Here is a 13701-nt window from a genome sequence, read left to right on the forward strand (position 1 = left end):
ATCTGTCCAGGGTAGGAGGGAGGGACGCAAGAAAGAAGGCGAGAGAAGACAACTAACATGGAACGTTATGGTAGGTACATAACTTCTAAATGTTAAGTTGTCAATCTCGCCTTCATTCTTGCCGGATGGGACCACGTCCCTAGCACCTGTATCCCGGGTGGCTCAATGGAACAGACTCTTGAGAACTGTGGAACCAAAACTGGCCCTATCTCTGGAGGCCAAGTCCAGCTTGTAATGAGAGACAAAGGTATGAGGCGTGGCCCAAGTAGCTGCTGCACAAATAATATCAATGGTTAGTCTATCCTGAAAGGCTGCAGAAGTGGATAGACTTCTGGTTGAGTGTGCTTTTGGTTTAGAAGATAGCTGCTTGCCCCTGAGAGAGTACACAAAGGAAATGGTGGAAGTCAACCATCTGGATAAGGTCACTTTAGAAACTGGAAGACCTATCCTGTTTTCTGCATAGGAGACAAATAATTGGTCCGATTTTCTGAATTGTTTAGTTCTATGCAAATAGTACCTGAACTGACGATGGACATCCAAAAAATGAAGCTTCTGTTCAGCTCTGTCGGAATAGTTTGGGAAGAAGACTGGTAGACCTATAGATTGGTTAATATTGGTTTGAGACAACTTTGGGGAGAAAGGAAGGGTTAGTTCTTAATGATACCCTGTCCTTATGAAAAACCAAATAAGGGGAACGGATGCAGAGAGCTTGAATCTCGGAAACCCTTCTTGCTGAAGTGACAGCCAGTAAGAATAGTTTTCCAGGTCAATAACTTCAAAGAACATGAAGCAGACGGTTCAAAGGGAGGTAGTATCAAGGATGCCAACATTAAATTTAGATCCCATTGCGGAGGAGGTTGCTTTATAGGCGGCTTTAGGAGAAAAACTCCTCTTAGAAAGGCCTTGCATAATCTATGAGACATAATGTTATTGTCATGCAAGCCAACATGATACTTGGAAATAGCAGCCAGTTGTACTTTAACTGTAGATGACGAGGATCCTGAATGAAAAACCTCCGCCAGGAAATCTAAAACAGAATGTACAGGAGCAGTAAAGGGATCAATATTCTCGGAATTTGCCCAAACAGAAAAACGTCGCCACTTGCTAGCATAAACAGTTCTAGTGGACGACTTCAAGGAAGATACTAAGATGTCTGACGGAGTCAGATATCATCGGAAGCATGGCTAGGGAAGGAAGTGGAGCAACCAAGCAGTGAGGTTGAGAGAATGAATGGCCAGTGCTGCTGATCCGACTGGTGGGTCAAGAGGTCCGGAACTGGGTCCAGATGCCAAGGCTGCACCAGAAGGTGACGATGCAGAGACAGAAACCAAATTTGTCGAGGCCAATGAGAATCAACTTGGCTCTCAAAACGGTGGCTTTCTGAATGACTTGTGGAATCAAGGGAAAAGGAGGAAAAGCGTTCAGAAGTCCCCAGGGCCAATCCTGGGTTAGAGAGTCTCTCATGGGTTGGCCTGGAAGGGGAAAGAGGGTGAAATAATCAGGGCACTTGTTTTGAGGAGTAGCAAAAAGATCGCAACAAGGAGTGCCCCACTGCAGAAAAATCTGATCCACTACAGACTGATTGAGACCACTCGTGAGGCATCAGAATGGATCTGCTCAGCCTGTCCGCCAAGAGGTTGGACCTGCCGGGGATGTGCGTTGCTATCAGAAACCGATGAGGAGATTGCCCATTGCCAAAGGCTGAGAGCTTCTCGACACAACGGATAGGACCTGGTCCCGCCCTGTTTGTTGATTGTACCAGACCATGGACATGTTGTCCGTTTGTACTGCAATAGTCCCCGTGGGAAGAAAGTCGTTCAGGGCCTGCAAAGTTAAAAGCACCGCTCTCATCTCCAGGACATTTATGTGCAGATGGTATTCTATGGGTTGCCACGTCCCGTGGACCATCCTGCCCTGATAATGCCCCACCCACCCAATCAGTGGCACCCGTAGTGACTGTGGCAACTGGAGGAGAGGAAACAAAAGGTCAGCCCTGATGAAGAGGGGAAGATATCCACCAATTTAGATGAGTTCTGCACGACTGTGTGACTAAGATTTCGTGCCTCATCGGAAGACTGTGGTACGACCACTGCGTGAATAGCATCCACTGCAGAAGACGCATGTGGAAGCGAGCCAGTGGTAGTAGAACAATGGCCACAGCCATAAGGCCTAGAACCTTCAGTATAAATCTGGCTCTGACCTTGTTGCTCTGCAATAAAATCCGAACGAATTTTTGGATGTCCAGAATTCTTTGATCTGTTAGTCTGGCTAACATTTTGACAATGTTTAATTCTGCGCCTATAATGGTGATAAGAGTGGCAAGGCAGCAGAGAAGATTTTTCGAAATTTACTGAAATTCCCAAACTCCTGCAAAGCTGTAGAGTGTAGTCTCTGGTCTGAAGAAGCTGACACCTGGTGGTGGTGGAGAGGAGCCAGTCGTCCAAATAAGGAAACACCTGGAATCCTTGACGTCTCAGATGAGCTGTGACCACTGCCATGCATTTGGTGAACACTGGGGGCTGAAGTGAGGCCAAAGGGCAGGGCTCTGAATTGGTAATGACTGGTCCCTAGCCGAAAGCGGAGAAACCTTCTGGAGCGCCTGTGAATCTTTATGTGATAGTACACGTCCTGAAGGTCTATAGAGCACATCCAGTTGTCCTTCAGAAAGGGCAGAATGGACTGAAGCGTGACCATCCGGAATCTTGCCTTCTTGACAAATCTGTTTAGACTGCTCAGGTCTAATATTGGTCTCCAGTCCTTTTGGGGACCAAAAAGAATCTCGAATAGACGCCGGATCCTACCTGGTCTGCCGGAACAGTCTGGACGGCTCTTTTCTAGGAGCTTTGAAACCTCCTGTTCTGCCAAATCCCTTTGACCGGGTGAGATGTCTGGAAGGGATTGTTGAGGTACGGGATACCTTTCGAAGGGGATTTTGTAACCCTCTGATATGATCGACTGTACCCACATATCTTGTGATAGGGATTGCCAGGCGACTGGGTACAGCAAAATCCTTCCCCTGACTGCCTCCAAGGGTGGACAGTCGGGAAACCTCAGGGATGCTGAAAGGGCTTCTCAGGAGAGACTCCCTGTTGCCCTGGTTCTGAGGACCCCCCCCCCTGCCTCTAGGGCAGCATCTATTGTTACCCCCTCTGCCTCTGGGGGTAAACTGACCACGTGTGTCCAGTGTAGCTCCTTGGGCTTTGCGGAACCACATCTTCCCCCCTTCTGACCCTTGGGATATGGTCTAGGAGTGGAAAAATGGACTCCCAACGGCAGAAAGAGTTTTACCGTCCTGCTCACACCTGGTCAAGGTATCCTTCACCTGAGGTCTGAACAAAGCCGAACCATCAAAGGGGGTATTGGTGAAGGACGCGGCCCTGCTCGCTCCATCGGCCGCATAGGATATGAGCCGCATGGAGGAGTTAGATAGGGAATTCAGGATTGCTAGCTGTGAGGCAATCTTTTCTTGAGCCCCAACAGCAGAAGGATCCTGAACCACTTCACCCAGTTCCTTGAGAATATCTCTTTGAAGCCTGGTGAAGTGACAAAGGTAGTTCAGCAAACGCATAGCAAAGGTCGCTGAAGAAAACATCCGCTTTCCATACCTGTCCATGGTCCTAGAATCCTTGTTAGGAGGATGGACAGGTACTGAAGGATCCGCCAGTTCCTTCTTAGTGGCTGCCACCACCATAGCATCCACAGAGACGCCCTTGGAAAGAAACTGTCCGTAGGGGCCGTGATAAATTTGGATGGTCTCCTGGGGACAGGTTCCACAGAATCTGGAGCCGCCCATGCCTTCCGAGCCACTACCTATCTGCATAAGTGGGTCGAAAGGCAGAGACACCCAGGAGGTGGAGGGTCGGGATCCAAAAGCCTCCAGGTATACAGACTCATCCTCTGAGGGATCAATGGATGGCCAATTCCCCCTCTGAGGAGCTCAAGGATGTCTGAAAAGGAGACATCCTCAGAGGGGGATCATGGGGAACCCTCCAACTCATCTAGGTCGGTATCCGATGTAGTAGACTCGGGGGAGTCTGTTTCCTCTTACACATCCTCTTCAGAGGGGGTTCACCTGCTGGATCAGGAGAAACTTCAGAAGAGGAGGTAATTCCCAATGGGGAAACCTGGGGCGATGGATCCCTGGGCCTGAGAGCAAGAGGCATCTACAGGCACTGAAGAGGGAGGAGCTAGAGGGATGGACCGTTGACCTGGCTCAGAGGCCAGGACACTCATCACCTCAAAGGCTCCCCTCCCCGGGAGGCCGGAATATCCCCGCTCCGAGGATACAGGAATTCCCGGCTCCACTGAGAGGGAAGGCTCAGAGGCCGATGTCGGCGCCGAGCTTACCAAAGCTGAAGCCCCGAGAGGGAGAGTGGGGTTGGACAAGGGTCAGATGCCACTAGCCCCCTCGGAGCTGACAAGGGAAACCCGACATCCGGATCCCTCCAAGGAAGGCCTCAAGGAGGAGATCGGAGCCGAGGACGACGGAGCCGAAGGTTGTATCTGCTCCGGCGCCGAAACAGTCGCTGTCCCGAGAAGCTCCGGCTCTGAACTCTGGTGTTGAGTCGGAGGAAGTTAAAGGGGTGAGGCAATAGCCGAAGTCTGTTGAGATGGGCTATGGAGCATTTGGGCCAGTGCCTGACTTCAACAGCCTGCTTACCACCCTCTCTAAGTCGTGGTCAGACAGCCTGGAAGATCTCAAAGATCGGCTCCGATGGCTCCGCTCCGACAAAAGAGGAGACCCCGGAGCAGAGTGGATACTCTGCAACGAAGGGGACCGAGATCTCTTTCGGGACGAAGTCATCGGAGCCGAAGTCCCCTGAATTCCAGATAGAGCCGAAGGTTTCTCTGCTCCGATGCTGGATAAGGTGTCGGCTCCAGCCAGAGCCAAGGCCACAATCGGAACCAGTCGGTGCCGAACCCACTACTTCTGAAGTAGATCAGTTCCAGCCGGAGCCACCGGAGGAGGCTTGGATACTGAAGCCTGAGCCTTCGGTGGCTTAGGTTTCCCAGACCCTGCTTTAGAGGGAGAACCTTCTGGCTTAAGTAAGCCACGGAGGATAAGCTTATTCCTCTGTTCCTGCAGGACTCTCTGGCTAAAAGAGAGTCACAAAGCACAGGAGTCCTGCAGGTGCAAAGGCCCCAGGCAGTAAACACAAGTGTGACCGTCTGTCAGAGACATTTTCTGACAGCACGAGACACTTCTTGAAGCCTGAGACCTTGCCTTCCTTAGACATAATCCTAGGAGGAAGTCACACACAAACCCCAACAAACACAAAATTAATCCCCTAACACACAACACACAGGAAGGGATTAACCAATGGGGTTTAGGCCTAACTAAACTTTTACACTAAAGGAAATAAAAAGTTTGAAATATAAGGGAATAGGGTGGGCTGTAATACACTACAGACTATAAAAATGGATACAAGGGGGAAATAAAACCCTAACTAAGCTTTTCTCTTTTGACAAGAAAATTACTTACCTCAGCTGGCAAAGGAGACCTCTTTCGCTAAGCGGCAAACGAGATCGGAGGTAGTTCCGCCTTGCATCATGGGATATAGGGTTGCCTCGAGCTGGTAAAAGTTCTCAAGCTAAAGCAAGTGCCGAGTCTGAGCAGAGGATCGGCTCCGAACCCATCCAGCAAGAATGAAGGCGAGATTGACAACTTAACATCTTGAATTATATAGGTTGTTTTTAAACTAATTTCTTTGTATTATAAATTATTGGTAAGCATGGTGTATTTTGTGATCAGTTTGTCCCTAGAAGACTGTTAGCTGAAGCTGAAGTGCTGGGAGGTTTTTGTTCAGGAAGAAAAAACGGTATGAAATATAACAATAACCCACACCTGGGTGTGGGTAATGCCAAATTTACCCACGGTTGGTGTGGTTTGGTCCCGAGAGCGAAGCCCGAGGGACCAAACAAAGCCAACCGTGGGTAAATTTAGCATTACCCACACCCAGGCGTGGGTTATTGCTATTATACCATGACATTATTTAAAAAAAGAAACTGTTACTTTTCTTAAATAATGGCATAGTATAATGCCTGTTTACTGCCCTTCCGCAGATGTCTGGCATCCGCGGCAGTTCTGATGTACTGCGTGCCTGCGCAGTACATCAGAGCTGTGGGCAAAAGCAATGGAGAAAGCAAGATCTCAGTTGCTTTTTTTTAGTGTCTCGCTATGTTAAATGAGTTTAACATAGCGAGACAGTTTTAAAATAAGCAATGGACATCTCCGTTGCTTATTTTAAAACTGTGTCGCTATGTTAAACTCATTGAACATAGCGAGACACTAAAAAAAAAGCAACGGAGATCTTGCTCTCAGTTGCTTTTTTTTTTTAAAACACTGTCTCGCTATGTTAAATGGGTTTAACATAGCGAGACAGCTTTAAAATAAGCAACGGAGATCATCTAACTTGTGTAACATATACTCCAACTTGGAGTGATTTTTTGAAAAAGGTAGGGAGTTCAATGGATTGATTAATGTTATTAATAGAGCAGACTTTGGGGAGGAAGGATGGATTAGTGCGAAGAGATACTCTGTCAGAGTGAAAGATCAGATAATGGTGTTTAACAGAAAGAATTGCACAAGAGACCAAGGATAATCACAAGGCTTTTAGTTAGGTCAGGAACCTGGGTGGGAATTCCCAGATATGCTCAGAATTAGTCCAAAATGACAATTACACCAAACCCACAGACATTGCCAACATCCTAGCCGACAGTTCAGCACAAACTTCTCCCCACCAAAAGGGCAAATTATCCCAGCAGAGTGCTACCCCCCCCCTGACATCTCAAATGCTCAAGTAACAGCTGCCCTCTTCAAAGCAAAAAAACCCCCACATCAATGGGACCAGATTATGTCCCAGGCTGAGTCCTACATGAACTCCAAGAAGAGCTAAACCCAAACATAAAACTACTGTTCAATCTCAGCCTTACTACAGGATATGTACCAAAGAGTGGCATACAGCAACAGTGGTCCCTCTCCACAAAGGTGGTGCCTCAAAAGCCTGACTAGCTTGATTTGCAAAGCCATGGAAAGGATCATGGACCTCAAAGATATTGGGGACCAACAGACACTGGATCCTACCCAGTTTGGCTTTAAGGGCAGATCCTGCCTCTTAAACCTGGTTGATTTCTTTGAAACGGTCACCAAGGCCATTGATGAGGGGAAGGTGGTCCACACAGCCTACCTGGACATCGCAAAAGCCTTCAATACAATACCCCTCTGGCATTAGATAAGCTAACCAGCTTAAATATAAACCCCTATGTCACAAGATGTGTTGCAAACTGGCTCAAGGACAGAACCCACATGGTTAGAACTGATGGAGCCATGTCAGGACTCCAAGTTACAAGTGGCATCCCCACAAGGCTCAGTCCTGGGAACTCTTGTTCGGTATATTTTTCTCAGAGGTACAAGCCAACATGGAAGGACTGTGGCTGACCAAGTTCACAAAAGACTGCAAACTGGGCACCATAATTACTCTCCAGCAGACAAGCATCCTCCAAAAGGGCCTCAGAAACAGACAACTGGTGCCAGAGCCATGACCTCAAGTGTATAGTCATCTCCTTTGGCAAAAGTGCCCACAAATTACCACATGGGTGGTAATCCATTAAGTACAGAAGTAATTAGGGCCCAAGTTGATAGCAATCTCTCATTTGACAACCACACGGCCAAAGTGGTTAGAAAAACATTTTATATCCCACCTAATCATGAAGGGATTCACATCTAGATCAGGGGAAGTCATTGTGCCTCTACTTATCCCTCATCAGGCCCATAATGGAGTAAAATGCCCCTTTTGGGATGTACCTTACCAGACACCTGTAGCAACTGGAAAGACTCCAAAAGTACCTCACCAAGAGGATCAAAGGGCTCAGATGCCATATGCTGCCCAGTTAAAGAAACTCCAGCTCTACTCCGTGGCAATCTGTGCCTGACTTAAAGCCACATCCAACCTGGAATTGACATACTGCACCTCAGAAAATCCAAATCCCATCTAGCTACGCACTCGAGAGACTTTAGCCTCAGCAATGAAATAAATAGGACATGCCAGTGGGACAGATTCATAACAGAGGCTCCCTTCACTGAAATAAAATCCCAGTCCAGGTTAGGCAGAGTCCCTCATTGACTCTCTTAAAGAGGAATCTTGCTGAGTAGATGGGAGATCTTAGGTTTAACCCCAGGTATCACTTGTGTCACAGTACACTAACCCAAAAAAGGGCATAGCAAAATTTAATAGGCGGCAAAAGCCAAACACTCTGGCTTGGCTTATAAGTGCCCTAGGGCAGATAGCCTAGTATGAACCCATGATCTTGTAGCCCAGGGAAGGTATGCATCCTGCCATCATCCAGGATACCACAGAAAATATTGGCCCAAATTTCAGCTGTCATTAAGGGGATTCAGTATGTCTGCCTGAGATGACATGGTCAGACCACAATGCTTTTGCCAGAGATGGCCTGCACCTGTCACCCTTGGGATTCCAGATATTGGCCAAGGCTCCTGCCACCCCTAGTGCTTTCTTTAGGAAAGGTTCAAATGACGAACAGGTACAAGCAAAATATGAGCAATGCTACTTGATGCTAGAAGTCTAAACCACAAAATGCACTCGAGCCACTCCTTAAAATGGAGAACAGACATGTGTAGTGAGAGACCTAGTTCAAGGCTCCATAGAGCACCCCTGCATTACCAGGCTATAATTCATAGCCAGCCTTTCAGCCACCCAACCGGGATGAAAACACCAAAGGTGGAGGAGTGTCCATATTTATTAAGGACATCCACCCCACTGGGCTAGTTGCTCAGCATAATGCATCCAAGATTACTCAGTGCAATTAACTCTGGGCAATCCAAACTGCCACTTGATACAAGCACCCAACCATGCCCCAGGATTCCTACACCTCATTTCTTGAGGTTGGTCTTTTCCCAGAAAGAGATCACCACAGCAGAACTCTGGTCTAATGACTGGCAGTAGATACACCTATTTACACATCTTTGGAATGCAACCCAACTGCAGGGAGGACATGCAGACTCCACACAGAAGGCACTCCCAAGCCCAGCCGAGAATCTAACTGGAGAACCTCTTGCTGTGAGGTACCACCACAGCAACCTTATGATACACTGGAAATTATACGTAATGGGCTAACTACCCCAATAACTGGGAAAACTATTCACGTACCAACTGTTTTGCTCAACATTTCCTGGAATTCATAAATTCCAATGCCTTGGATTAAACTTGTCTACACCCTCAGAGGCAGCAATATCCTAGACCTGGCCATTACCAACATAGGTGACCAATGTTCCATACTAGAGGTAAACTCCTCACTGGTCAGACCACCGCACAAGCTAATCCTAGACATTCACATCCTGCCCCCAACCCATTAGGAAAAATTCCTCCAAAGGCAACTTGACACCAATGCAGACAAGAGGTACAACTACTGAATCCTACAAAGATGCACTTTATAAGCACATGTATGGATCACACCATCCCTAACAAAATCAAGATGCTATCCTCCAAAAAAAAGAAAAAGCCAGCCATCTGGTGGTCCACTGCCATAACTACTGCAAAAAAAAAATTCCCATGGGTGGAGAAAATCCCTTGTCAGCCTCAGTAAGAAGCTGAGATCCCACAAAATCCTCCAAAGCTAGTTACAAATCACCACAGATTTGATTCTAGATATGACAAAGCATTCTATATGCATGTCCAGAATCTCAATGGAAACATTCAGATCTGCTCAGTTACAGCACAATGCAGAACCAATGGATATTGCGAAAATCCTGGCAGATTACCCCCCCCCCCCCTTAAAAAGGGCACATCTATATACAGAAAGAATGCAAAGTTGCTGTAATCACTGCTGCACAGATAAAAACTAGAGCCACAGCATCCATGGGACCCAACATCGCAGGCTGCATTCTACACAGACTAAAGAAAAAAATGGCATCCCACTCAAGTACCATGTTCAATCATAGCCTCACCTCAAGCTGCGATTCCACTGAATGGTGCACAGCAACAGTTATTCCACTTCACAAAGGGGGAGCCCACCACAGACCCTGGAACTACTGCCCCATTAGCCTGGTCTGCAGGGCCATGGAATTTATAAACAAAGACCTCTCCAAACTCTGGACCCCATCCAGTTCAGGTTTGTAAAAGGCAGACTGCCTCCTAAACCACCAAAGCCATAGATGAGGGTAAGGTGGTTCACACAGCCAATCTAGCTCTCAAGGCTTTTGAAACCACTCCCCACTCTGGAATTATATCTATAACTCACTAAAGTGATTTGGGTATAAATCCCTATCACAAGATGGGTTGCCAACTCTCATGGATATAACCCACACTGAAAGTAGCTGACTCCATATCCAACTTCAGGCCAGTGACAAGTACCAAGGGGTTCAGTCCTGGGCACATCTACTTCTCTGAAGTGGAAAGGTCTTTGGCTAACTAAGTTTGCAGATGACTACAAACCAAGAGCCATAATTGAAACAAAACGATGTAGACATCCTACGAGGACCCCACTGAGACATGCCTGGTGTCAGCCATGGCCTCAAGCTCAGTGCAATGAGACCTTGGGGCAGGTAGACAGTAGTCTGGTCAGAATTGTGCCACAACAAAAGGCTACTCAGCAAGGTCACTGTTCCTCTACTAGTCACTCAGACCCAGAGTACAACACCCCCTTTTGGCATGCACCTCACAAGACATCTACAACTGGAAAGGCTGCAGAAATACCTCAAAGAGGATTAACAGCCTAAAACAGATGCCCTACGCAGACAGTTTCACATACAAAGCTGTCAGATGTTGGACATGTTCCACTTAAAATTCCCCCAAGCTGCACCTTGTCACCACAATAAGCAGAACATGCTGGAGGGATAGAGTTCCATACTCTGGAACAAAATTAATCTATATCAAACAAAGCTCATTAGGCTCTAGGGCCAATAGTTTTGCAGGTACTAGGCCAATCTGATACGGAGGCACTATACCCATCCCTCTCAACTGTCCTTTACTTTGGCTCAAGATGTTTCACTGCCTCAGACAATATTGGGTGTAAAAAAAAAAAAAAAAAAGGGGGATTATAATTTTAGACAACCACCTGGAGTCAAGGCAGCATGGGTGTGTGTAGTGGGAAGGAAAGGGCAGTAAAATGACTGAGGGGAAACATTAGCTGTGCAACCAATCTGAGGTCCTGGGACACCTATATGGTACAGTGTGTGGGGGGCATGTTTGTGGGTTTGACTTGGCCTGTCCAACAGCACAATTGCCAAACTTAGGGTGATGTGCAGTTTCCTACCCAAATATCAGCTTTTTGAACAGATCAGAGAAACTGCTTAACCTTAATTCCATAGCACCAGAATCCCGTACGACAGACCCTTCAGCAGGTTTTGTTTAGGTTAGCCAAAAGGTCCTTGGATCTAGTGCTCCTGGTGTTGATCTTGCAGATATACACAATATCCAGAGCTATAACCAGAGATAACGTAGGTGTAGGATAGGGTATTCATGCCCTACACCAACTTTGAGGGCATTACAACTGCCTTGCTAAGTAAACTTTTGACTACACAAGTGCAGCCTAAAACAAAATTTAGCAACTGAGAGTACATAGGAAGCAAGGATAACAGAAGACCAGACCCACAGAAGGATAAACCAGTAACTGCAACCAAGCTGCCAGTCATAATACTGAAACTGCAGCACAACAGTAAGATAGCACATTAAAAGATTGTCCTTTGTTCACCTGCAACCAGGCAATTCCACATGAAGATTTAGTACTACCCCCCAGTAGTTACATAAAATTTTATAATGCAGAAGAGATTTCCTGGGGCAACAGACATTGTTTGTGCCTACAACCCTGAATTCCTCGACTTGTCCCTTGTGGGAGGCAGCAAACAGTGTAATAGCAGGCTGCAGATATTAAGAGCAAGGTCACTGACTCGAACCAAAATAATCCATCCATGCATCATTTGTAGCACATAGCCTAACTTGGTTATTCTTATAAAACTACATTCTATATTCTCTTCAGTTTTGAATCAGCTTATGGCATTGTTACCTTGTTAATGTAACACTGCATCTATTTTAGCTAGATGCAGTCAACTTTGTAAATGGACTTGTCATTCATTCTAAACAGAAAAAGAATAGAATACCCGGATAAACTCAAGTGCTATACTCCTGGTGTTAGATCATTTTACAGCAGTTAAATTTCAGCATGACATTTCTAGGCTACCTCTACTACTCTGGCTGTGGTGAAGTCTGCCAGTACACTTGTCCAGGCCACATGGTCACCGACTTGTTTGAACAAGTTTACTAGCTTGACAGAGTGCAGCAAATGGATGCCAATGGCACAACTTGGGACCAGCTGCCATGTCCTAGCAGGTGACCACACTGGCAATTACACAAGATCACTGGTGCCATTTGCCAACTGACAAAGCTGAATGCCAGCATTAGTGGGTGGAGCTCTGTGGGGCTGATACCATGTGGTAAAGGCTTGTAACTAACTTGAGCTGGTCTGCCAAGTGTTGTGTGGAGCCAACTCTGAAAGTAGCTCAACAACCCAAAGCCAGCCTCCAGGTTGGGAGAAAGAATACAAGCCAGTCTGCAATTTCCACCCTTAAATTAGGACACATCTGGCTATTCAACTTCCTGATGGGAAGTAAAAGCAGATCGAAGCATGAAGGCAGTTTAGGATATGCTGCTGTTCCTATATAAAGCCCAATATTGATGCCACCATAATGTTCTACCTATATCCTGCTGATCTGAAGTCAGAAAGCACTGCAGTCAGGACTACCAACAGCAAAGGTATCCTAGGCCATTGTCTGACATAAGGTTGTCCTACATATGCACACCTTTTGATAAATTAATTTGTATTCAGTTGATGCAAGTTACAATGCCTGCAATCAAGTCAATTGCTCATCAACACCCATCACCTAGCTATCTTCCAGAGTTGCCAGGTTCACAGTGGTACCTCATGCACAACTGACCTATAATGTTGCCTTTATGCAGGTGTTGCTGCTGACCCATGTCAGCCTGTTACAGCTCAGTTTAAAACTGAGAATCCACCCTTTCCTCTGGGGAATGGGCAATAACACACCCTTGTAATGCCCCACTGCAATCCTAGTACATACTGTCCCACTGAGTTGTCAGCATGCTGGCTTTGCTGATACTCCTGCATAAAGTATCAAACATCACAAAAATTCTGCTATTTGTCTATAAGTACAGATAACACCTTACTACATGAAGTGAGGATATGCAGTGCTCAAGGGTTCAAAAAGTTAAGTGATGTGGGAAAGTGGCAGTGTACATTGGGAAGTATTCACTGCAAAGAATGCTGAGCAGTCTAAACTATGTAGGAAGAACATGCATCCATCTGTTAAACAGAATGGTATACAACCATGCCAAAATTAAAAGCTTAATTTCAAGTGCACAACCATAAGTGTTCCAGGAGCAAATGTGGATACTGGCAGATAACATCAGATTGATGTAGCCCGATGCCTAAGACTACATAAGAGCCTAATTTATGCATACATTTTAGAAAATAAAAAAAAATCAGAAAGAATGACCTTGGCCAAGCAGAAGTTTCTCAAGGGAAGATTGCAGACAGTTCTTGTTCTGTTCAAGTAGAAGACAATACAACAACCATGCACCTGTGAGGCTACAAGACACAGCCAGAGATAAAGATTAGGAAAACTGAAACAATGTTGGGATAGTTCAGTTAAAGGTTTTCAAAGTTTAT

Source organism: Protopterus annectens, chromosome 10.part0, assembly GCF_019279795.1.
Source record: "Protopterus annectens isolate FY-2018-M chromosome 10.part0, PAN1.0, whole genome shotgun sequence".
NCBI classification, from domain to species: domain Eukaryota; kingdom Metazoa; phylum Chordata; order Ceratodontiformes; family Protopteridae; genus Protopterus; species Protopterus annectens.